The sequence below is a fragment of the Cylas formicarius genome, unplaced genomic scaffold (assembly GCF_029955315.1).
Source record: "Cylas formicarius isolate icCylForm1 unplaced genomic scaffold, icCylForm1.1 PGA_scaffold_6__28_contigs__length_40554024, whole genome shotgun sequence".
Taxonomy (NCBI): domain Eukaryota; kingdom Metazoa; phylum Arthropoda; class Insecta; order Coleoptera; family Brentidae; genus Cylas; species Cylas formicarius.
This window is the reverse complement of record NW_026844347.1, coordinates 12999742-13023969: the sequence shown is the minus strand read 5'-3', so window position 1 is coordinate 13023969 and position 24228 is coordinate 12999742.

Genomic DNA, 24228 nt, shown 5'->3' with positions numbered 1-24228 from the left:
GGGCTCCGTCACAGTTCCATGTCATGTCTTATAAACAACGTTAATTCATTCATCAAATATTGTTGGAAAAGCACCGCTGCATCCAGATTTGGAGGTAATTCAAATGGTCTTGTTACATAATTATTTACTATGCCTGAATTCGTGCTGCAAATGTCTTTCCCATATCAAATGAGGATTTTCTAATTCCCAGAAATGTCTGTTATGAAAATTAAAAATATCTTTAAGGGTAAAAGTAGCCTCGCCGTGTGGCTGGTGTCGAATAAAAGTAGAAAAATTTATTCTTGTTCGTAGATCGGGAGGCAGAAAATGCTGGACTGGTGTGAAATCATAGGGATAAAGACTTTCTTGTTTTATTGTTCTTACTCTTACTCTAGTAGCAGCTCTTAACCGACGAATACTTGTTTGTAGATTATCAGCTATACGGATTAGAATTTCTTAATTCTAATCGAGTGCGATTCTTCTTCCACGTCCTCCATTGTGCTCTTTTAGACGAAAAGATCTTGAAGCTTCCAAACAGTCTCACATATGATGAAAAGTCTTCCTGTCTGCAAAAATATACGGATTTATTGTAAATTTTTTGTATCTTGTTATTTTAACACAGTTTACAAATAAAAACATAAAATGTGTCGCATATCATGCTGAAAAAGAATAGTTTAGAAAAATAATTTAATTGAGTGCTGTCGAATTGTATTTTGACTAACATATATTATGTTCTAAACAATTACATTTTAATTATAATTTATTAAATAACAATTCTAAAACTAACTGATCTACTTATTTACTACTACTATTTACTACTATTATTTACTTCTACTTATTTTAATTTACCATTATTGAATTAAAGATGTTGTTGATTATTGAACAATTAAATTATTAGGTAAATAAATTTCTATTCAAAAACTATGGTAAGGTGCATAATTAATCAGTTGAGGAACATGGAACCAACTCTTATCTAAATTGATGATATTACAATTTTGTTAGCGATGCTTCTTAATAGACCTTAAAAACCTCTATCGCCAATTAATAATGTCTGTTCGCTCTAACATTATACTCTTGTGACCATGCTTCACACTTTCACAACCTATATCATTCATTAATCTACCTAAGTTGCTTAAAGAAAATCCCTATCCCCTCAAACAATTTTATAACTTTTCTTTTGTTTGTTCTTGAATTCCATGTCAATGGCCAAGAATCAAAAATAAAATAAAAACAAAAATTTCATATTTGCGCGTATTAGAAACTACATTCACTGAATGGCCCATTTCAGTCATTAATAGCACATTAAACTAACACACTGCACTTAAACACTGATACTATACAGCGTTTATTACCTACTTTACACACAAATTCCAAACTTTATATTCCTACTTTTGTATTGTATTGTATTGTATTTAGTATGGTTATTTATATGAATTTAGATTGATGTTACATGACACACAGGTAAACTGCTATATGATTCTCGGCAAAACTGTGCGGCTTTTTGTCATTTGCTAGTGCAATCCACATTGTATTCTCCGAGGTATAGATTGCTGAACGCTTTGGATACGTGCAACAATACTAAAGTCACTGACAATTCATTCTCAAAGGGCGTTAAGGATTGAAGTATAGCCGGCACGAATTGCGATGGCATAGTCGGTCATAAAACTAAGAGAGGTGCTGTAATATTTTACCTGCTTCCACTCAAATACTAACAATTTTTTGTCTATTACACCCCGCTGTTATACACTCCACAGAGATACGATCAAATAAAAAAGAAATTATCAATGGTCTGCGCAGTAAGCGGATTAATTATCCAGAGAATGGTCTAACATGTGAATTGTTAAAAATGTTCAAATATTACAAAACGAACTTGCCGGGTGCTACAGACAAAATAATTGCTGAAATGAGTAATCAAGTTTTAAGATTTCCTCGTTAGCATTGTATATTTACTGCCACAGAATTGGTGTGGACTCAGTACAAGTAAGGCAAGGTATGATGATAGTGCAGTAGTATCCGTTTGGAGGGCAGCTCTACAAACAGATACCAATGAAAATTGGCTCAGCTCTATAACGCATAGCCAAAAATATAATAAAAGAATACTGTGGAAAAGAAAATACACTTGATATAACGGTATTACCACCTGTTATTAATTTAAATGAAGGAGCATTTTCTGCTAGTAGCAGTTCCAATTCTGGCTGTGACGATAACGATGTTTAATAGTAAATACAAACTAAATATATTTTACTTGTGTATTTGCTCTTGGCAGTTATATTTTATACGGTATGCTATATTTTTATATATATTTTTTATTTTTATTGCCTGGACTGAGTTTTCGGAAAATAGTTTATTTAAAAAATTATAATTTTTTCATATTGATTCACCTACTTAAATATTCGCATATCACTAAGGAACACCACGATCCACTATTACATAGTATGGGCGTACTAGTTAAATTATTAAATGTCAAGTACAACCGATTTTGTCTCTCTTACTCCCAACTAAAATAATTGCGATCGTTACTGGAGGCTGTTTTGCATTGATCAGATATACATTTAGGGTGGAACATCTGTTGAAGTATAGATTAACAATCTATTTTATTCTGTCTGACATTTTATTGCCAATTATGCTATGACAAATCGTACCGACTATTGATTGTGGTCTTTGGGAGAAACACTGACTGCAAATCGGATATGAGCCCTTCAATTTGAAAGTGGTCAAAGTCAAAAATTTAAAAATCTAGGTTATCAGCTATTTCATATCAAATCCTAATAAAATAACATAAACTCAAGTACTTCCCAGTATGCCATAAAAATTAACTTGATAAATTGAGTTTTTTTTTGTTGGTAAAGAAAATACAATTACTGTATATTTTGATAGTGGTATAAGTTAGCCTGTTATCTAAGTTTGGCATAATAATTACCAGTACTTTTGTCATGTTTTTAGGTAGCGGTTCATGATCAGGAAATTCTATTAATGTAAAATGTCCTATGTATAGTTAATTGTAGGCATTACACGGCGAAGAAGAAATGGAAGCAAGTCATACTTTAACAGTGGAATCAGAATCCTTACAAATGGAAGAAAGCAACATGAAATCAACGTAATTATGCACAAAAAAAAAGAAAAATGAAAAATAGTAGAGAAAATTATGAAACAAGCATGTGAGTGGTAAACTTTTTAAAAATAAAGATTGCCTTTGTTCCAAAAAAAATGAATAAATGGGTTCGGATATGACGACAGGGGAGCTAATTTTGATTCTTTCTGGAAATTAGCAAATTTCGAAAAACAGAATTTGTTTCTGTATGGGTTGATTGAAAAACGGTCAATAAAATAAAGACATTTTTGAGGACATATGACAAAATCTAGTTTTAAGTTTCATTTTAATGTACGGAATTCAGAAGTTTCTGTTCGCAAACATTTTCTTTTGACACTTTCAAAATATTCAAAACAACATTAAGCGTGTCTTAAATCACCTGGAACGGATGGCCGTGGCAACAATACTGGATCATCTAGAATAACAGATGAAGATAAGATTAAGTCAAGATAATCAATAAATGTATGAGTTGTATGTGAAAAAATGTGATGAAAATAATACATGACGTGGGAAGGAGTGGACTTACAAGAAATATTCATTAGGAGTTCAACTTAAATTGTCAAACTCTTCATAAAGACACGTGCCGAAAGTGTAATTCGCTGAAACTTGAAGCATCCAGCAATGAGAACGAGAATTTGTATTTTATGAAAATTTATGATTTACATCTTAACAGGCCGAACAGGCTAGAAAAAGTTTAACTGATGACATACAAATAGCAAAAGATAACCCGACTGAAAATTACGGATTCTCATCTGATCTACAGAAGGCACTTCCTTATCCAAAACTTTCCTTTTAGATAGCTTATTATTGGCGCAAAATATATACAGGGTTATTCACAGTGAGTGTCCCATTAGACGTTTATTGAGAATGTCTTACGGTAAAAATCTGAAATTGGTTACTTGTGTATGCGAATATGCGCTACCTTTGTAAATTATTTTTGGCTTTTGGCCGTACGGTGTTGCCAGATATACTCGTAACCTATATCAACTTTGTATGTTATTGCATTTTTAGATTCTGCGAAGGGTTCTGTAACTTTTCTGTGTAACGTGTAAAAATACATTTTAAGAAATTTGACAACAAACAATTCGATATTAAATAATTTTTATACCACTATAATCAACTATACTCAAGAATCGGCGATATTGGTCTCAAATCACAGGTCGATTTAGGATGACCTACTCTCGGAAAAGACTAAAAGATAGCTTCCATTGCGGGCTTAAAAATCGCCGATAAACAGAGCTCCAGCAAATTGAAATCGCCCAACATGTTGAAAAGCTATTTACATCTAATCCCATCAAGGTGTTTCAAGATTGTGCCAATACAACTTTTGTAAATTGACTGTGGCCGAAGTTTTTTCATCGCCTCCATTTATTCATTCTTTTTCTTTCAGATCGAGCGCGAAAATGACCTGAATCGTCGAAGGAGACCGGAAGTTCCGAAATGTGAAACGAATTCAGTTATTCTACATAATGAACCAAGCGGTCGGCTATCATTCGCGGCTTCCGTTAGCTTCAATGTCCGCGCGCGAGCAAAATTTATCCGACATAACATTATCTCCATTTTCCTCTAAGCCTCTCTTTTCGGCCACGTTATCTGTAACGCCGGTCGTTAATTCGTTTTCATTTCATAAAACTTTAAGCTACGCGACGACTCCGACGCCGACCACGACCGACGGAAATGAAATCTGGTACCCGGTACTTTTCCAGAAAAACTCCAGTTATTATTTTGATTTGGCAGCAGACGATACGGTTTTGGTGACGTTTTCTAATGTCAGCGAAAACTCCACGCTCGCTTTCGGTGAGATTCATTCCTCAGGAGACTTCCAGATCACCATCCAGTTCGTCACAGCGATCGTAACGGCAGTTCTGTTGGGTCTGATTATACTAGCAACGGTTATAGGTAAGTGTTTTAGCAACTTAAACTGCGAATATTACAAATCCACTGGGAATAATCTGATATCATATAAAGGGTATGGGGAAAGAACAAGATTACTTTCGAAAAATCGTCACTGGGCGGGGCAAGTTCGTAGCGCGTAGTACGAAGCAGCTTTTTATTATAAAGAAGGTACTTGGTGGTTTCTTGTCCCAGAGGGACGCTTTGGTTAACTATCGCGCTCCTGCGGCCACTATGGAACTTTCGCAAAATCGATGTGATTTTATTATGCATGCACCCTGTATAAAGTGTCTTTCACGTATCTCGAAATTTCAAAGTCACGACAAACCAATAACTAAATATAAAAAACTGGACAAGTCATAACCATTTCCAATATCATTATTCCAAGTATCTCGGGCACCAAGTACAGTATACGACATTGTTTAAACCAAATAATTCCATGTTTTATATTTTCCACGAAAACGGCAATTGTCAGGGTCTATTGTTCTTTTTATCCATAATTGACAAAGCCTGTACGTAATTGAAAAAATCCCGGAAATGGAGGTTATAGCCCTGAATCTTCCACGTTTCCTGGTTCAAGAATTTTTCCGAAATAGTAAACGGTTTTCGAGAAAATAAGGTTTTTCTGGAACCATGCAGTGCGCCGTAATAATCAATGACGTTATCGCGTCTTGACTCGAAACCATATGGATTTTTCCAATATCCCGAGCGTGTGTCATAGACGAAAACCACAAATACAAAAATTGTAGCTCTTGATGCTGTTTCTGACACTGCTTGAGCCGATTAGCCATATTTTTTAAGATTTTTGATTTGCGGTTAATAATTTACTCTGGAAAAGAACAATTTTCAAGGTCTTTTAGATTTTTGCCTACAATTTGAAAAGCCTGTATGTAATCGAAAAAATGCCTGAAATAAATGTTATTACACTGGATCTTCCGCGTCTGCTGGTTAAAGAATTTTGCCAATCGGGTGAAGCATTATGGAGTAAAACATTTTTCTAAGAAATACTTGGCAAAATATGATTGCACCCAATTTCTATTGTTTAAATTGGAGTTGATATCTGCAAATTTAGGACACTTAACATATTTCTTATTTAGCACGGAATATCGAGGGCACAAAAGTTTTAGCTGTCTATGCGGGCTCTATCGCAATGTAAAAGAAAGTGATCTCTAAATCATAGTCTTTCAGTTATAACCAATCATCAATAATAGGGGGACTCATTTTTCAATTTCTTTGAATTTGCGGGGCACTCTGTATATTTTTGAAAAATTGCGAAGAATAAAAGTGTATGGAGGAGCTGTATCTTTTGCGTCTTATGGTTCAAGAATTTTTTTGGTCTTATTAGCGGTTTTTGAAAAATGATCTTTTTTGTAGACTCTCGCACACGCGTTTTTTTTATTTTTCTAGAATACTTCCCGAACCCCCAGCCCCCCATTATCATATTGTTCGAATAAAGTCATTATTATTATTATTATTATTAAACAATCGTTTTCTGAAGGAGTGTTTCCGAGAGTTCTTAAGGAAGTTATTATTACACCTCTTTATAAAAATGGATGTAGAAACTGGGCGTGTGTGTTTGTGAATATTAATTCTTGGCAAAGTTGTGTAATAATAAATAAATAAATATTTAGCCTGAATCTTAAAGACTGTTAAGGATATTTTTAGTAGTTTAGTATTTTGTGGTTTGAATCAACATATAAATAACGTTACCAGAGAAATGTCTTTAGTTCTTCTTCATACCAGGACGCCCAAAGTTCTGTTCTACAGTGCCAACTCTCTGACTACTATACTCAACTGTTGTGTTCAGATCAGTCACTCAAACATAAAAAACCAGTTATACAAAATAACAAAAAAAAATTTATAACGAAAATATTGGCACTTTTCGATATTCTCATATCCACACAAAATCAGTGGGAGTTTTCTGAATACATTATTATTTAAATCGATATAAGAATACGGCCCAACCATAATATCCTTTTCATTTGAATATTAGTTCGTTTGAAAGAGAAAGTAGTACATTTTCAAAATAGTTATTGTCTCTCCTTCTACAATTGTATATCATCGTTTTTCGGAAGTAATACTTTCGAAAAAAAGATATGAAAAATATGATGCAATCTCAAAACTAGAATTTGTGATTTAGGAACAAAAATTTTAAACATACAATTCAAAAAAAAACACTGCAATAAAAAAATCTTGAAACTATCATATTCTTTATTCAAGCGTATTGAGATGCTTAATTCAAACTGGTGTCCTTAATTTAAAAATACGTAAATTTAAATCAAGTATAAAATACTGAAGACATAATACGTATTCCACAATTAAGAATTCGTTTTTTAAACAACGAACTTCTGAGGTAGAGAAATTCATATCGTTCGGTGCCAGGGTACTAAATCTCGATCATCTCCGTCATAACACGTGTGATAGCCTGGAAAAAACCTTTTTCAACGACTCGAAGTTTATTAAATTCAGTTAAGCCATTTTGAACTTATCGTTAAAAGCATCTTACAAGAAAAAAAAACTAAAATATAAAACAGGATTTCAAATTCAAGATACCCTATGCTGGACATTTCAGAACCTTGGAAACAATTTTCAGTATTTTCTCTGGGTCGATTTACTTAATGCTAATTTTTCAAATTTCTAGGAACTTCAGTTTTCCCACTAAAAGGGTCTCTGATTATTGTCGCATAAAAACTTTAGTCATCTACCGATTTTAATACTTTTTGCTAAGAAAACGTGGTCTAATTAGTAGAGCATTCTGATGTTTCAGATTTTGAAATTATTCGCAACCCTCGTTGTGTCACCATAGGTGTATTATCTTTTCATAATCGAATTTTTCGAAAGTATACGTATGTGCGTCCTCCGGCGTTGCCATTGGTATAGATGAAACACGCATTGAAAAAACCCATCATGACAGTGCAATTTCCGAACAGTTTGAGTTAAGGTGCTGAGGGCGCGCTAGTTTTAAGCAGCCGAGGAGACGCATAAGACTATAGAAATGGCTACGATTGGTCATCGACAAAGTACATGTCGGAAATCAAAAATTACAGATTCGAAATTTGACTCACGTATAGCGTTTGGTTAACTAACGGAGCCGATTGAAACTGGAAAGTCGGAAAGCACTTTTAAAAATTTGAAAACCACATTTCTTAGGGTCCAACGAAAAAATTATTTCCCAAAAACGATTATTACGATCGTTGAGATCGATGAATGACAATTGTTCATAACTAAAAGACTTTGTTTCAATTCAATCTGGGACTGCATCTTATCAAGCATTGTTTCGATTATATAAAGAAAATTGGTATTTTCGAGAGGTAAACTATTAGTAAGTCAAAATTCGTAAGAAATTGAGCTATTTGTTTTAAACAGCATTTTAGGCCATATTGAGAGCTACATTTTTGCATTTACGTTTCAATAACACGACTATCACGAAATACTGCATACTTTGAGGAAATAGTATATTATGTAACAAGTGCGGTAGACGGCATTTGACTCATGAGATTATTTAGCACTAGCGGAGCGAGTGCTTAATAAACAAGTGAGATAGAGATTACCAAACGTATTGCATACTTGCGTACTACATTTTTTCTACGACCGTCACGAAGAAAATCACAAGTTAAAAAATTAAAAATAACAGATTATCGGATTACTAACTTTCCTAGCATTCAAACAAAATATTTACTAGAGTGGCCATTAAACCCTATTCGTTTATCGTTCCGATCGGTTCTGCTATTGTTGTCTCTTTTTAACTGTCTGCATTAGACAGAGAGAGATGTATTATTGGATACGTCATATGTCATAAACAACGGGATAAAGACATTTTTAGAACGTTATGTTGTTTATTTAACTGTTACAATTGATCATTAAGTGGCTCATTTAAAGAAAAGGACTGTAATTGGAAGAAAAACCATACAAGACAGAGCTTCTAACAGGATTAAATTATTAAGCTCGTGTAAGCAAGAAAAAACAGGTCCTAACCTTCAATTTTGTTTTGTTTGTAATGATGAGACATATATATTTAAAAATGGTACAATTGACCTTGGCAAGATATTAAACTGTAAAAATCACTAAAGATCATGCGAACGGTATGCAAAATTTCTGTGGGAAAATTAGTGACACCAGCATTTACAAAATCAGTTTCCGCACTGCATCAATGTTTTCTTGGACAACCACCCATTTTGGACAACCTTCCCGAAATTCATCGTTAAGGAAACTACAACCCCGACTCAAGTCCGAATATCAGCGATAAACAGTAGTCTTAGATTGTGCTTTAACTCCAGAAGTCGAATTAAGTTGTAAAAAATTATTGCAGGAAAATACTCCCGATTAAGTTCCATTTTTAACCGTCACAATTTTTTAAATTTATCAAAAAACACACAAACAACACTCTCTCGCGGAAACGTAACTGAGTAAACCTAACATCAAAATGTCAAACTTCTAGTTCTAGTAGACTAGTTTAACAAAATCCCGAAAAATAAAAGGCAGCCCTCGTATTACTTTTTGATTGCTGAGGTAGAAAAAAATCGTGGGTTCTAAAACGCCACATTAGTATTTTGCAGTTGTAGTATAATAGCAGTACTATTTTTGGTAAAATAATAGGTGAAAAAACTTTAATACTCAAACCGTATAAACAAAAATGTCTGATGATTAAATACAAAGATACAAAAAAGAAAACAAAATTAAAAATAAGTCCTTGTCTGGGCGTCCGCGAATACTAACTTTTAAGGAAGAGAGAAAAATCAGGAGGCTAGGAGAAGAAAATCCACGAAGCACCTAAAATAGCAGCAAAAATAGGAAATCTGCACAAAAAAACTGTTCACTCAGATACTGTACGAAGATCCATCAAACGGGCTGAATTAATTAATCAAGCACCCTTACAAAAAAATCAATTAAGTTAATAGACCAAAGAGACTTAATGTTCCATAACAATGAGGGAATCGTCGAAAGAACTTCTGGAATAAGGGATGAAACCAAGTTCTGACGTGTTTGAACCGGTCGGTACCAGAGAAGTATGGAGGTATTAATTCAGACAGTTAAGCATGAAGGTCGAGGCATAATGGTATGACGCGTTAGGTGTTGATGATTTAGTAATAAGTGAAGAAACATTGTAAATGTTAACCTAAATATTGTAAGATAAAATCTCCAAAAGAGTGCACAAAAACTTGGGTTAGACCGAAAGCACACTGCCGATGTTGATCGCGAATGGCTAATACAATACAGGCCTGTCAAAGGCCGATTCTCAATCCACCTGATACATTGAAAAGAGAAGAAGAATGAAGAAATAACATAAAAGCTGGAGCACTCTGTTCGAAGATGTTTTGGAGCATGTTTTGCTCATCGAGGAGTTTATATTGTTATATATTTTTTTATAATTCGTATTAATGAAATTTTATTTTCTCGACTTTGATTACGGTTTGTGCGCCTAGAATTTTGCTGGCTACTCTGTATGTAAACCACAATTTGATTTGATTTACTATCAATCCCGAGCCAAACAAATCGAGCCAATCGAACGTCGCTTTGCTTATCGGCTCGTAAGACCTAACGAACGCGGTTTACCAATTAGGTACGTAACTGCACGGCGGAAAATGAATTGCAGTTCGCCATACGCACACGACCTACGTTCAAAGTAAACGCTTAAAACGAGAACCTCTATCGGCACCGAGCAAACTTCGAACCGATTAATCGGCTTTGGTTATTTGGAGTAATTGGCGAGTCACGAGAACCCAATAAACTCAAAATAAATGCAAAGTGGAAACCGAAAGGAAGTCTGCGACGGGCGGGATTCGGTTGCAAAACGACATTACGGTTGAATCGAAGATTAAACACTCTGTTGGATACTGCAATTGAAACGGTTTAATACGGGCCGTCATGCGAAATACATTGAATTGCATTGATAGGATAGGATAGGATATTTTGACAATTCGTATTCAAACTAAAATGAGCCTGTTGATTTATTTTTATCTCTTTCAAATCATTTTCTAATATCGATGTATGTGACAGATGTAATTATGTATAATTCTTAAAACTCCAAGAACGAGTCTTCACTTGTGACACTTCGTGGCATGTTCCAAATCAAATAATAACAATCATAATAGCAATATAAAATAATTATAATAATAATAATAATATGCAACGAGACGAACTTTATCGGATATCGAGCGGAGCCACATAGAAGCAAGAAATGTAATAGAAAAATTTCTGAAAGAAAATTAATGAGAGACACCTTATTCCCATTAACCAAAAAAGATCATCCGAAACATCGTTGTTAAGAGAAAAATTTAATCGGATTAGTACACTGGAAATACTCATTGACGGGTATACTGTATGGCTCTGAACTTTGAAGTTCAAACTACCGAAAAGCAAGCAGGAGTACCATGAAACGCAGCCACCCTGGGAAAAGGGGTTGAATATAAAGATCGAAACACTTAAACAGAAAAACACCATCAACTTGACTTAGCCGAAAAATAGAAACCCTTACGGCAAAACGAAAACGGTTAGAGCAACTGCGCTAAAATTAAAGAACTACAGAGAAAGATCACGCAGGTACCAAGAAAATTAAATGTTCTCCGAAAACCAAGAGCTGTTTTATAAGAAACTAGACGGCCTAAAAAGTGACAGCCAAGGCCAACTAGGGAGGACATGACGCAATTCTGGGCTCAACTTTGGGAGGATCTTGTCGCACGCAACCCCAACAACCCTTGGATAGCGCAGTTGAAAAATTCGCAAGTTGATGTGGCACAAATGGAAGATTTTCCAAATATCGGGGGAAGAGGTCTGGTGGCGAGCCATATCGATTGGAAGCCTCCAGGAAAAGGCAAAGTACATGCCTTCTGGTGGAAAAATCTCACCTCTACTCACTCAAAAGTAGCAGAGTACTTTAACCGGTTATTGCAAAATCCTCAGAGCGTACCGGAATTCTTGACGGAGGGAGCACTTACATGTTACCTAAAAAGGATGGAAATCTACAAGCCAAGGATTACATGGCAATAAGCTGCCTCCCAGTCATCTATAAACCTTTAACAGGTATAATGTCGACATAGATCAGTCATCACCTGACATTGAATAAAGTAATGAAACAGCTGGGCTGCAGGCAGAAGACGTAACGATGTAAGGAAGCCTTGGTAATGGATACCATTGTCACAAAGCACGCCAGGAGTAAAACGCGTAATTTATCGATGGCGTGGATCGATTACAAAAAGACGTTCGATTTTGTGCCGCACACGTGGCTGTTGGATATCATGGAAGTGTACAAAATCAGCCCAAAAACGCACTGTGTTAAAGTGTTAAATTGGAGGACAACGATCAACGTGCGAGGCCAACAAAGGTACACCACCAAGCAGATATATATATATATATATATATATATATATATATATATATATATATATATATATATATATATATATATATATATATATATATATATATATATATATATATATAAAGCGAGGCATCTTTCAACGAGAGAGCCTTTCTCCGCTGTGGTTTTGTTTGGCACTGAACCCACTTAGTAAGATGCTCAATTCAGACCGCAATGGTTACTGTTTCCAGCGAAATCTACCTATATCAATAACACACCAGTTCTGCGTAGATGATTTACTGATTACGCAGATTGCCTCCCAAGTTTAAATGGTCTCGCAATTCTCCCAGGATATTGGTAGATACAGGCAGATAACCCTAATCAACGATATGGAAATTCAGAATCTACAGCTAGTAGAATATTACAAATACCTTGGACTGACCAAACATAATGACATCGATATGATCAGGACTTTGCGAAGTAGTTACCAGTAAATTAAAAGCTCGGATAAGAAAAGTAATGAACACAAAATTGAATTCCAAAAGCAAAATTCTAGCGCTTAACTCCTGGGCTTTCCCAGTTATTATGTACACTTTCGGAATCACAAAGTGGTGAAAGAAAAAAGAGCAATATTTACCAGGTTCAGAATTCATCACCCGCGATCGTGTGTTGCAAGACACTACTTACTTCGAAAATCTGCAGGAAGCGGTTTTCTAAATATAGAAAGCATGGCCATTGCTGAGGACCAAAAGCTGAGATATTATTTTGGACACTCTCAGAATGATGTTCAACGAGCGATTGGCACACTAGGAGGCGCGCACTCGATGCCAGATTCCACTATCCCCATTATGAAGCATCCACAGCTTACCTTCGAGTTGGTTATCTGCTTCCAGAAACTGAAAGCTCGCTCCACGCCATTCACGACTAAGTTGAATTTCTAGACAGACATGACATGGTCGCAAAAGTAATCCACCAGGGATTGAGCAGAAATCGCTAAACTGTTAGCGTAACAAAGCCTACTCATCAATACTCAGCCGCTTGGAAGCAGGAAACAGCCTCTGCAACCGTGTATTGGGACACACCAATACAAACAGCAAATACACACGCAACAGACCGGACATTGTTATTATCAACAAAGTACAATGCGAAAAGATAGCAAGATACGAAAAGGTTTCCTACGAATTAAAAATACTATACAACTTAAAAGTGATCCATACTCTGAATTTCATTATCCCGGCTAACGGATTTGTACACAAAGACTTTACGAAACTTCTCAAACAGTTGAAGTTAGACTATACTTACCTGATCGAAGCTTAAACGGCCGCAATTCTAGGCACCTGTCGAATTGTCCGAACAGTATTGTCCGTGTAGTATCTACCGAGCAGATTTCTTGAACGCGGTTCCTTGTTTGTTTGTATCGCCAGAAAACCTGTGAAATAAAAAAAAAACAAAAAAAACAAACAAAAAATAATAATAATAGCGTAAAGAGGCCCGAGTGGTGCTCCTGGTGATTTTGGTTGCCGGGATAATGAAGGAAAAAGCTTTAAACGTCTCTAGAATAACTTGAATTTTTAGAATACTCGGTGAGACCTGTGAAACGGACAATCATCTTACCAACTTGCCACATTGTGCGCAAATTTCTAAATGTGCCCTGTATCCAATCAAACAGTAACAATAATAATATTAAAGCTTCACGCTATTAGTGGAAAAAATCTAAACCGGTTTTTAAAGGTGACTCAGGGTTAAAGTTGGAAATAATTCATTTAACGAGCGACTATCTGATGGCGTTATCGTTCGATATTTGGCAGTCGATAAGACCCACAAATTTCGACAAAATCGCATTCAGGATACTTAAAGAAGCAACAGCAGAGTTTACATAAAATATAGAATTCCGAACTACCTGGAATAAGCAAGGTTGGTGCCATATATATCGGTAAAAAATTCTACATATTCTTACAGACGCATCTTGTCTTAAAAAAGATCCTACGTCATCTGCGGAACGCTACCTTAAATTTGTTATTAAAGCTTCTTCTTTATCGGAGTCATTGAAAAAGTCTGTCACCCCTAAATAACTTTGAAATTCCTCGACTCCCTAGGATTTAGAAACCAAGGCTACCCCTTTAACATATTGTCAGCACCGTTGGTATTGCAACATATTCTGTAGCAAAACAGCTAACATCTGTATTAAAACCCTTTACAAGAAGAACTGATAGTTTCGTATTTTATTACTTTCATTTCATCGAACAATTAAAAAGCATTACATTAGATCAAACGATATTCTCGTTAGTTCCGACAACTAAATTCCACATTCCTGAAACTCTCAACATTATTTTAGATATATCAAAATATTAACATATGGAATCATATCTTCTAATCTTAATTGGGAAATGACAGTCTGGAACATCTTCTTGTAACGTTCAACCAGTCAAGAGGTCATCGCTTTTGAGAAGAAAGGCTACAATAATGATACTTCAAGAATCCCTACTAGATTATTCTTAGCCATCTAAAATCTATGCACCCTAACATCCCATTATTAGATTTAGAAAATAATAATAATTGCCCATTCTTAAGTATTCTTATTAATAGAAAATCAGACCTAACAATGGATCATTCTGCCACATAACCGTAAAAACCGTAAAACTATCTCAACTCGAGTCACTAAACCCAAAATTAAAACACCTTGCTTCTGGTCTTGTTTATAATCATTTAATGATAAGAAATATTATTAAGGATTCCATCACAAAATATACTTCGTCACAACCTTTCAAAGAGAGTCCGATTTCCTTTTGAGGTACCATAAGTCTACAGCATTCCATGCATATGCGGCAAAGTTTATCAACTAGTCTAAAGAAACATGCAAGAACCTTAAGACTACGATAAAGAAACTCATCAGCAGTTTCCGAACACAACCACGAAACCAGACATAAAAACTTTATTCGATAAACTAAAATTCTTGCATGTAATCAATTGGTTTACCCGAGAAAAATCCGAGTATCCATAGAAATTTGTAAGTAACCAAACAATCTTAACCGCAAGCTTTCACCTATATGGAGACAATTTTTTCTCAAACAGTATCTAAGCAGGTACAGAGTAGAATGCGAGTCAGTTTCAGTTAAGCTCTGAAGAAACCAACAGGATTATTGGCGAAACGTCTGCAAGTTTGATTTGTCAACAACCGACGCAGCAAATTTTTGTAAATAGTATTACAGTAGCCAGTGGACTTTTTTTGGAAAAAAAGGTTGCTGTTGCTATATTACTTTATTCCTTTGACGTGTTAAAATAGACGAGAGAAAATTTACGCTTGTTGGATGCATGTACTCGCAAACTGGAACATTCACCCTCGCTCATTACTATCATCAGTAGCGCATAGGGTTAATAATAGTGTTTATCCGCTGGTTCAACTAGTGAGAGATATGTCGCAGTATTTCTCTTTAAGTTTGCTAATTTTGTTGAATTAGTAAGAAGGTTCTGCATAACTTTTCCAATTCGCTGCTTTTTTTAAAGTACTGCTGCCCTAGTACACACCAATAAAATACTGGAAAAGTTCGACATACCGATTTCTTAATAGCAAACAAATAACATTTTTCTGGAAACTACTAAAGTACTACATTATTTATAAAAAGTATAAGCACTTTTAACACGCTGATATAAACTGTTGTTACTATTTAACTGCTGGAAGGAAAAAATCGTGGGTTCTAAAACGTCAAATTAGTATTTTGCAGTTGTAGTACAATAGCAGTACTGTTATTAGTTAAATAATTAGTGCAATGGAATTATTGAGAGTTGAAAAAAGTTTAATATTCAAATCGTACCAAGAAAAAAGTCTGATTGCAAAATTAGAAAAATAATACGTAGGACTTGATTTACGCCAGGAAATATTAGCCTGAGATACAAAAAAGAAAATAGAATTAAAAATAAGCCTGGTCTGAGCGTCCACAAATGTTAAATCTTTAAGAAGAGAGAAAAATCAGAAGTAGTAGAAGAAAATAGCAGTAGAAAAAAATAGGAAATCTGCACAAAAAACTGTTCACTCAGATATTATGGGAAGAGCGGTCAAAAGAGCTGAATCAAAATCATGCACCCTTATAAAAAAACTTGGTAAATTGAATGGACGATAGAGACTGAATTTTGCAAAGCAATACGAAAATCTTCTGATAAAAGCAAGTTTAACATGTTTGAACTAGACGGTATCAGAAAAGTGTGAAGAAAAACAGGAGAGGCATTAAATCAGACAGTTAAAGGTGGAGGAAAATGGCATAATGGTATTGGGAAGTACGGCGGCCTCAGGTGTTGATAATTTAGTAATAAGTGAAGGAACATTGGACAAAAGTATTTACTATTCTAAGAGAAAAGAGTACACAAAAACTTGGCTTAGATGGTGACTACAATTTGCGGCAAGACAGCGATCCAAAGGACACTGCTCTTAGTGTTCGCGAATTCTTAATTTAAAACACTCCTCACAGGCTTGAATCTCCTCCTCAAAGCCCGATTCTCAATCGACCTGTAAGGAGTATTAGAAAAAAGAAGAATGAATAAATAACATAAAAGTTGATGCGATCTAATTAATTGTACAAAATAAAGTTTCATGGTACAGTTTACGTCTTCCGGGAGATTTAGACGATTAAATTGTTTGAGAGAATCAGAAATATTTTGAGGTTTTATCAATAACGTAAATAATAGCTTTGGATTTTTTACAGACATAATATATAATACCTGCATACTCCAAGTTCACATAATTTTGATTTAATCCATTTTTACACGGTCATAATATCCATCAGAAGGTTTGAGTTTTTCATACGTCAACAGGAACTAACTTAATATTATTTAATCCTTTATTGAGGTTCTGGTTATCGGAGACACCCTTTGTATTAGGGTAAAGAAGAAATAATTTAGTATTGGTTGAATTGAAAAAATTGAATATTTTTTATTGTTTCCGAGGTCATAATCAAATAATACTTTACAACACAAGAAAACTTAAAATTTGCATTATTAATAATAGGGTTTTGCCACCATAAATAATATTTAGAAATTATTTATATATTTCAGTGTTATACAATATTTAATTAACAATGAATTACGCCCACGAAACGAACAATTGTAAGCCTTCTCGATAGCAATGCATCTCGTTTGCCGCTGACTATAGGTTATCGCTTTCCTATAGAAACTAATTATGCTCGGTCAATGTAATCGCAAGAGGGCCAATCTGTTGGACATACAAGCATGTATTATTACGAATAAGTGGATTGTGCTTTAGTGTTAAATCCAATTGAACAAAGTGTGTAAGCTGTTAAATGCATAATCTGTCTTATAAATTGGACGATACATTCCATTTCATGAGCGATTAGCCGGACTGGTGCGGGCTTATCGACATTTTATTAATGATTTGGAGGGAGAAATATTTCCAACCGCTTCTCATATTTTTGGACCTTTACATTGTGTTTAGCAACTTTCATTCAAACAAGAGGAATTTGGAATAGGAAATTTTCCTGATCAAATTCAAATCATTGTAACGGGTTCAATTTGTCATTGGCTACTTCGACTTATGTTTCTCACTTGTAGGTTAATAATGCTCGGAGACTACCTATTTAATGTTTTATTCTCACAATTACACACTGTCTTAATCCTGAAAACTACTGGTATTGCTAATTATTCTTCCCTACTTCATTCTGTTCGAACACACTGTAACTGTTTAATTGCTTGATGTGGTTTGCCTGTCCTAAAATTAATGTAAATAAGTGTAAGTCCTTGCATTTTTGCTGCAATTTAAGATGTTACTGCGGATTTCGATTGAATTGCACGAGACGATCGTCCTGTATTCCTTCTTATTTCCGAACTAACGGCAATTTCTATTCTTGGCCCTTGCTTTCATTTATTTACACTTGTTGCTTTTTGGAGAGGTTTTTTTTTCAATTACGCTTTATTTGGCCACTGCTGCTAAGGCAATTCGGCCAGCTTCTCGGTAGTGGTGTGCAATAAATTATTTCCATGAAGGATGCCTCCGTAAAGAGGGTCTGGGTGATACCATCATCCTACTGGACGGCTATACAGGAAAAAAAAATGGACGAAAGAATTAGAAAATGTGAAAACAATATTCAAAGTTTTAATCCACATGCATCTAAAAAGCGGCAAACAATTCTAGCAGCAAAATCCAACTGAGTGCCGTGAAATAAAATGGAATTAATATGCAGAGGCGAAGGAAAATTAGCATTAATGAGTGACTCATACAACTGTTGTGATTTTTCCCAATGAAGAGCACAATCAAATAGCACATGACTTAAATCGCCCAGTTCTCCACATTCACAGTCTCCGGAGAGTTTGATTTTATTTAGGTGAGCCGGAGAACAGCAATGGTTGCTTCTCAGTCTACACATAGTTATGATTTCTCTTCTATTCAGGACGAGCTTATGAAACCAGGGTTTAGTTGGCGGAGTAGAATAATGTGAGGTGAAATTAACTCCTTTCTCTAATCCTATATGTTTCCATCTGTCGCTCCAAGCATTCCAGATGTTCTGCTTTAATTTAGGGAAGAATTCCCTAAAGCTTAATTTTATATTTTCCTGTGGTTCTAGGCGTGCAGCATTGGCGATCTGGTCCGCAATATCGTTTTGTTTTATACTGGTATGGCTTGGTATCCAGCATAATTGGATGTCCTTATTTTGCGTTTTTATTAAGGTAAATAGTTTATTCTTAACCTGCAAGGTCAGGTAATTAGATTTTGCATCCATCCCAGTTTTATTGATATCTTCGAGGGCACTTTTGGAGTCTGAAAGGATGACTGCTTTGTTGATGTCCTTGAATTCCATCCAATCAAGAGCTTGACCAATAGCATAAATCTCGGCAGAGCAAATGGATAGTTCACTTGGTAGGCCTTGTCCCATTTTAAGATTCGTATTATAGTTGTAAACGCCAAAACCTACACGGCCTTCTTTATCTTTTGAGGCGTCTGTAAAAATTAAATGAAAATCAGGGGTCCAAGTCTCGCTCTTCTTAATTTCAAATAATTTGAAGTTATTATTATCTTTCTTTAGTTTTAAATCTTGGATTTGAACGGAGCTTAAAAGGATCGGCAGTGGACAAGAGAAACAGGGATAAACTGGGCTCCTGTAGAGCGTATCTAACAGTGAATCAACTCTTTGAAAAGCATCCACAAGTGCAGGAATACTCTTTTTCCGAAAAAAGTAACAGTGTTCATTATAGATAATATATAACCATCTAACCGCAGTTAAGGTTTCACTGTCCACTAAACTGGCAGCTTTCAATAATGATTTAGCAGCTAGCATGTATCTTCTGTGTTCTAAATACATTTCACTTGCTTCCCTAGAAGTATGTTAGTAGGTGTGGACTTCATATATCCCAGAGCCTCAGTGCCTCAAATTGAATTTTGTTAAGTTGAGCAATAGACTTTCTTGAGCTACCACCCAAAAAAGAGGCTCCATAATCCAAATGGGGTCTGACATAAGCTTTGTAAAAAGTTAGAAGGGTAGAGGGATGTGCCCCCCACCAGATTCTACTTATAAATCGCATCATATTCAACCCACCTGAAGCTTTCTGTATCATATTTCTAATTTGTGGCTCCCATGACAGTTTTGGATCAAAAATCACTCCTAGATATGTGATGGAATTTCTCCATGCTATGGTTCGAGTTTTGAGATGAAGTCTGGGGAGACAATTAACCTTGTAATTCTTCCTGGAAAAAAATATAGCTGCAGATTTATTGGGGTTAATCTCAAGTCCTACATTCAAAGACCAAATATGTATATTTTGCGAAGTTTTATTCAATTTGTTCACTATTGTTTGGGCGTCAGTCCCAGTACTCAGCTAGGCGGTATCGTCCGCAAACTGTAAAAGTCTTATGTTCTCAGGAATTGTTTCTTTAATTGAATTGATGTAAATATTAAATAGTAATGGAGAAAGAGGGGAACCCTGGAGAACCCCCTTGCTGGTGGTTCTGCCTGACACAAATGTATTAGTAGATGGATCTTTAACTTGTATCTTCCTGTTCGTGAGAAAATCTTTAATGAGCAAAGTCAAATCTCTGGCGATTCCAATTTTGACCAACACCGAGGTCAATAAGTCAACATTTATATTATCGTAGGCATTGGATATGTCCAGAGTAACCATTGCTGCTAGTTGATTGCGAGCCAAACGGCAGAGGACCTCTGAGGAGATAACTGCAAGATTGTCGAAAGTTCCCTTTCCCTTTCTGAAATCAGTTTGGCGAACGTCTATTAAACCTTGGTTCTCTACGAACCATTCCAGTCGGTTTTTGATCATAATTTCAAAAGTTTTGCTTATGCAAGAAGCTAGGTTGATGGGCCTGTAGGACGATAACGATGAGGGGTTTCTCCCCGGTTTAGGAATTGCGATCACCATTTGGGTTTTCCACGTCTCTGGAATGGTGGTTTCCCTACGAAGTATTTTGTTGAAAAATTTGCTAAGAAAGACTGCTCCTTGAACAGGGAGATGGCTGAGCACATTGAAAGGTACTTTATCCACACCGGGACTCTTGCTCTTCCGACCTTTAACAGCCGCGACAAATTCTGAGATATGAAAGTCTTCTGTATATTCTGATGAGAAGCGACATTCGGGGATGTTACGCAACATAGAGGGAGGTTGCGTCAAAAGATAAAACATATCTTGTGGGATTGAGAAATTCAAGAGAAAATGATAATTTTGGTACCTTTAGCAAACCTTCTAATATTGCTCCAAACTTCTTTTGCACTAGTATTTGGAGATAGATTCTCACAAAAGTTGACAAAGCCTTCCTTTTTCTTCTTACGTAGCAGCTGTCTTGTTTGTTAGCAGGTCCTTAATGATTCCAGGAAGTTGGTCTCAGAGAGGTTGTTTTTATAATCTCTAAATGCTTGTCTTTTTTTTTAATAGCGTTGGTGCACTCATTATACCACCAAGGTAACCCGTAGTTTAATGAGTGTTTATGCATTGGAACAGATTCTGCAATAGATAGGAAAATTATATTTATAAAATCCTCATAATTTATAGGAGGTGAAGTTCTAAATTTCGTGGAGATTAAATCGGAAAATTTCTCCCAGTCTGCCTTGTTGAAATTATATTTACTAGTGTAGTTTCTTGTCGAACCTGAGTTGCAACGGTTATTTCCGATGATACACAAAATAGGAAAATGATCGGTATTCACTCTATCCTGGAGAACACTGCAGTCAGTAAGTCCAGACAGTTTCTGGGAGCAAAAAGCCACATTTGAAGCGCTGTGTACGCCTGGGCGTGTGAGCCGAGTAGCTGATCCATCATTTAGTACCCACAAATCGTGATCCCTAATGAAATCATAAAGAATGTTCCCACTTCTAATTCGCCGTGAGTAACTGACCTGGGAACCCCATATTGGATTATGGGCATTGAAGTCTCCCATAAAGAGGACTGGTTTATTACGGGTTAGATCTAAAATTGAATCGAGGCTTGCCCTGACCAAACAAATATCTGGAGGGTTGTAAACACAACAAATAAAAAAATCTACAAGCTCTACAAGAATAACCTGACACCTCTCTGGTATATTAATTCTGCTTAAGTCGATGATATTATATTTTATTTTGTTTTTCAAGAAAATTGTTATACCATCGGCACCATTAGGTTTATCAGCTCTTACAGAAGAGAACCCTGATATTTTAAAGTTAGTGTTGGGTTTGAGCAAAGTTTCATTGAGCAATAAGATCTGTAGCTTAAAATCCCTTATAACTCTAATGATAGCATCTTTATATTTTTCAGCCCCGCAAATGTTCCAATGACCGATATTCATTATAGCTCAACTATAAAACGCTTGTGACTAAAACTTAAACTTAGTTTTGTTATGTAAAAAACTACTGTTAGATTAAAACTAGTGATAAGATTACCTTTTCTTTTTCTAACCCCTGTAGGTCAACCGCTGCCATCACAGCCGCCCCCCCTCCGTAGGTCAAATGAACCAAAATATTGTTTGATATTGTTGACACAATTTGTCATCCATACCCTTTATTGACATAACGTCTTTTTTGAAAGCTTCAAACTTGTTGCATAATTCTTCCCAGTCATTTCCTACCGGAGTTACTTCCATTTTCGACTCTGATGTCGAGTTTTCACCTACTTGTATAGATGAGACTTTTCTTCTTGCACTTGAGGGTAACAAAGTTAGTTCATGGGCTACTTTATCATACCCTTTGATAAATTGGGTGTCCGGCCGTTTTCTTTTAAGTACTGATGTATATGAGGAACAGCCCTGAGGACTTGTTGGATGAGGAGTTTTATTCTGAGTTTTTTTGTTTAAACTAGGAAAATCTTCTGGTTTTCGGGTAAAGCCTTGGTTTGAATTAATTAGCAGTGAATGCAGTTTAGCTGCATAAAAAGAAAGGTTGTAGAAGCTCATGGTTTCGTTAATTTGTTTTTGCCGTTTGTATTCGGGACATCCCCAGTCAGTAGCAGTGTGGTGTCCCTTGCAATTTACGCAGCTTGGTTTTGGATTTACTTCACAATTTGGAATTTTACACGTTTTAGTCAGATTGTTAAGATGATCTGCAGGGCATTTCATTTTTTTCATTGCTTGCTCTCTTTTTTCACAAACACACACAAACAAACATAAGATGATCTTCTGTACAAAAACCGCAACGAGGTTTGCGTCTACATTTATTTTTGACATGTCCAAATCTGCAACAATTGACGCACATTATAATTGGGTTAACGTATTTTTCCACTTCTCTTTCATTATTAAAAATATTTAGAGTTTGGGGTAATGATTTGCCTTCAAATGTTACAATATAATCGTTTGTGGGGATGGTTTTCATTACTGTTTCGCCAGAAAAAGCAAGTATTTTCTTCCTTCTTAAGATTCTTTTTACATTTAATATCTTAATCGACCTGACCCGGGATCCTTCTCCTGTATAAGCTACCGCTTCTGAGTAAAAATCCTCTTCCGTAATTTGGTCCCCTACATCCTTGATTGGTCCTCTACAAGTGACAAGACGTTGTGGAATGTACCTATTATAGCCTCTAGCAGAACTGAAACTTTCATTTGACAAAAACTGATTAGCATACTCTGTTCTGAATTCAATTCCAATTTTATTAGCCCCTTTTCTATTGATTTTCGTTATACCTTGTATTCCAGCTCTGTGCAAAATTTTTCCAATATTCATCGGGTGAATGTTTCCAACTTGAGAAGTTATTCTCTCCATTATGATAAGAAATGGTCCCTGGTCTGTAAGTTCATATTTATACTTTCGGTTAAGTGTTCTCCTTATGTTGTGTGTTATGCTATGTTCTGATCTTCCACGAAGACAGATTTAAGCTTTTGTAACTCTGTCCCCAATAAATCTATTTCCTCCTTAGTGGGTACTAAGAAGTATTGATGCTGAGCGATAGCATGTGCTGTTTTCTTAGCTAAAGGCGAAAGCGGCAAGGCTGATGAATAACCACTGCTAGAGGAGATAGAAGCTTGGGACAAGTTTAGTTGAGCTTGAAAGGAATCAAAATTATTTGCGAACACTATCGGATTATTAACTTCGATACGATCATTTCTATCAGGGGGGTCTTTACCCCCCGAAGCACATGCCATGATATGAAAAGCGCTAAATTATTGCGAACTGCGACACCAAACTAAAGCAAATATTTACGGCTGACTAAACATAAAACTCACCCAGACCGAAAAATTCAGTTGAAGACTAGAATTACGCCAAAAAGAGGAAAATTTGAGGAAAATTGTGCACACCACTTCACCTGGTTGACCGAAAAGTCTTTGGAGAGGTTATATTTCAATCCTCTGTCAACGCGAATGCACCCGGCCATTAGTACAGTTAAGCACTCGACCTTTGACCCACGTTCGTCTTCGATTTCCTAAGACGTTACTGTGTAATCTCATTCATGTGTGTGTAATAATTGATTATTATTGGTAATAGCGGGTAGTAGTTAGGTAATATTTGGTCTCCTTGCGTTGATTAACTTCTGTCATTATTGGCCCATTGACCCTAAT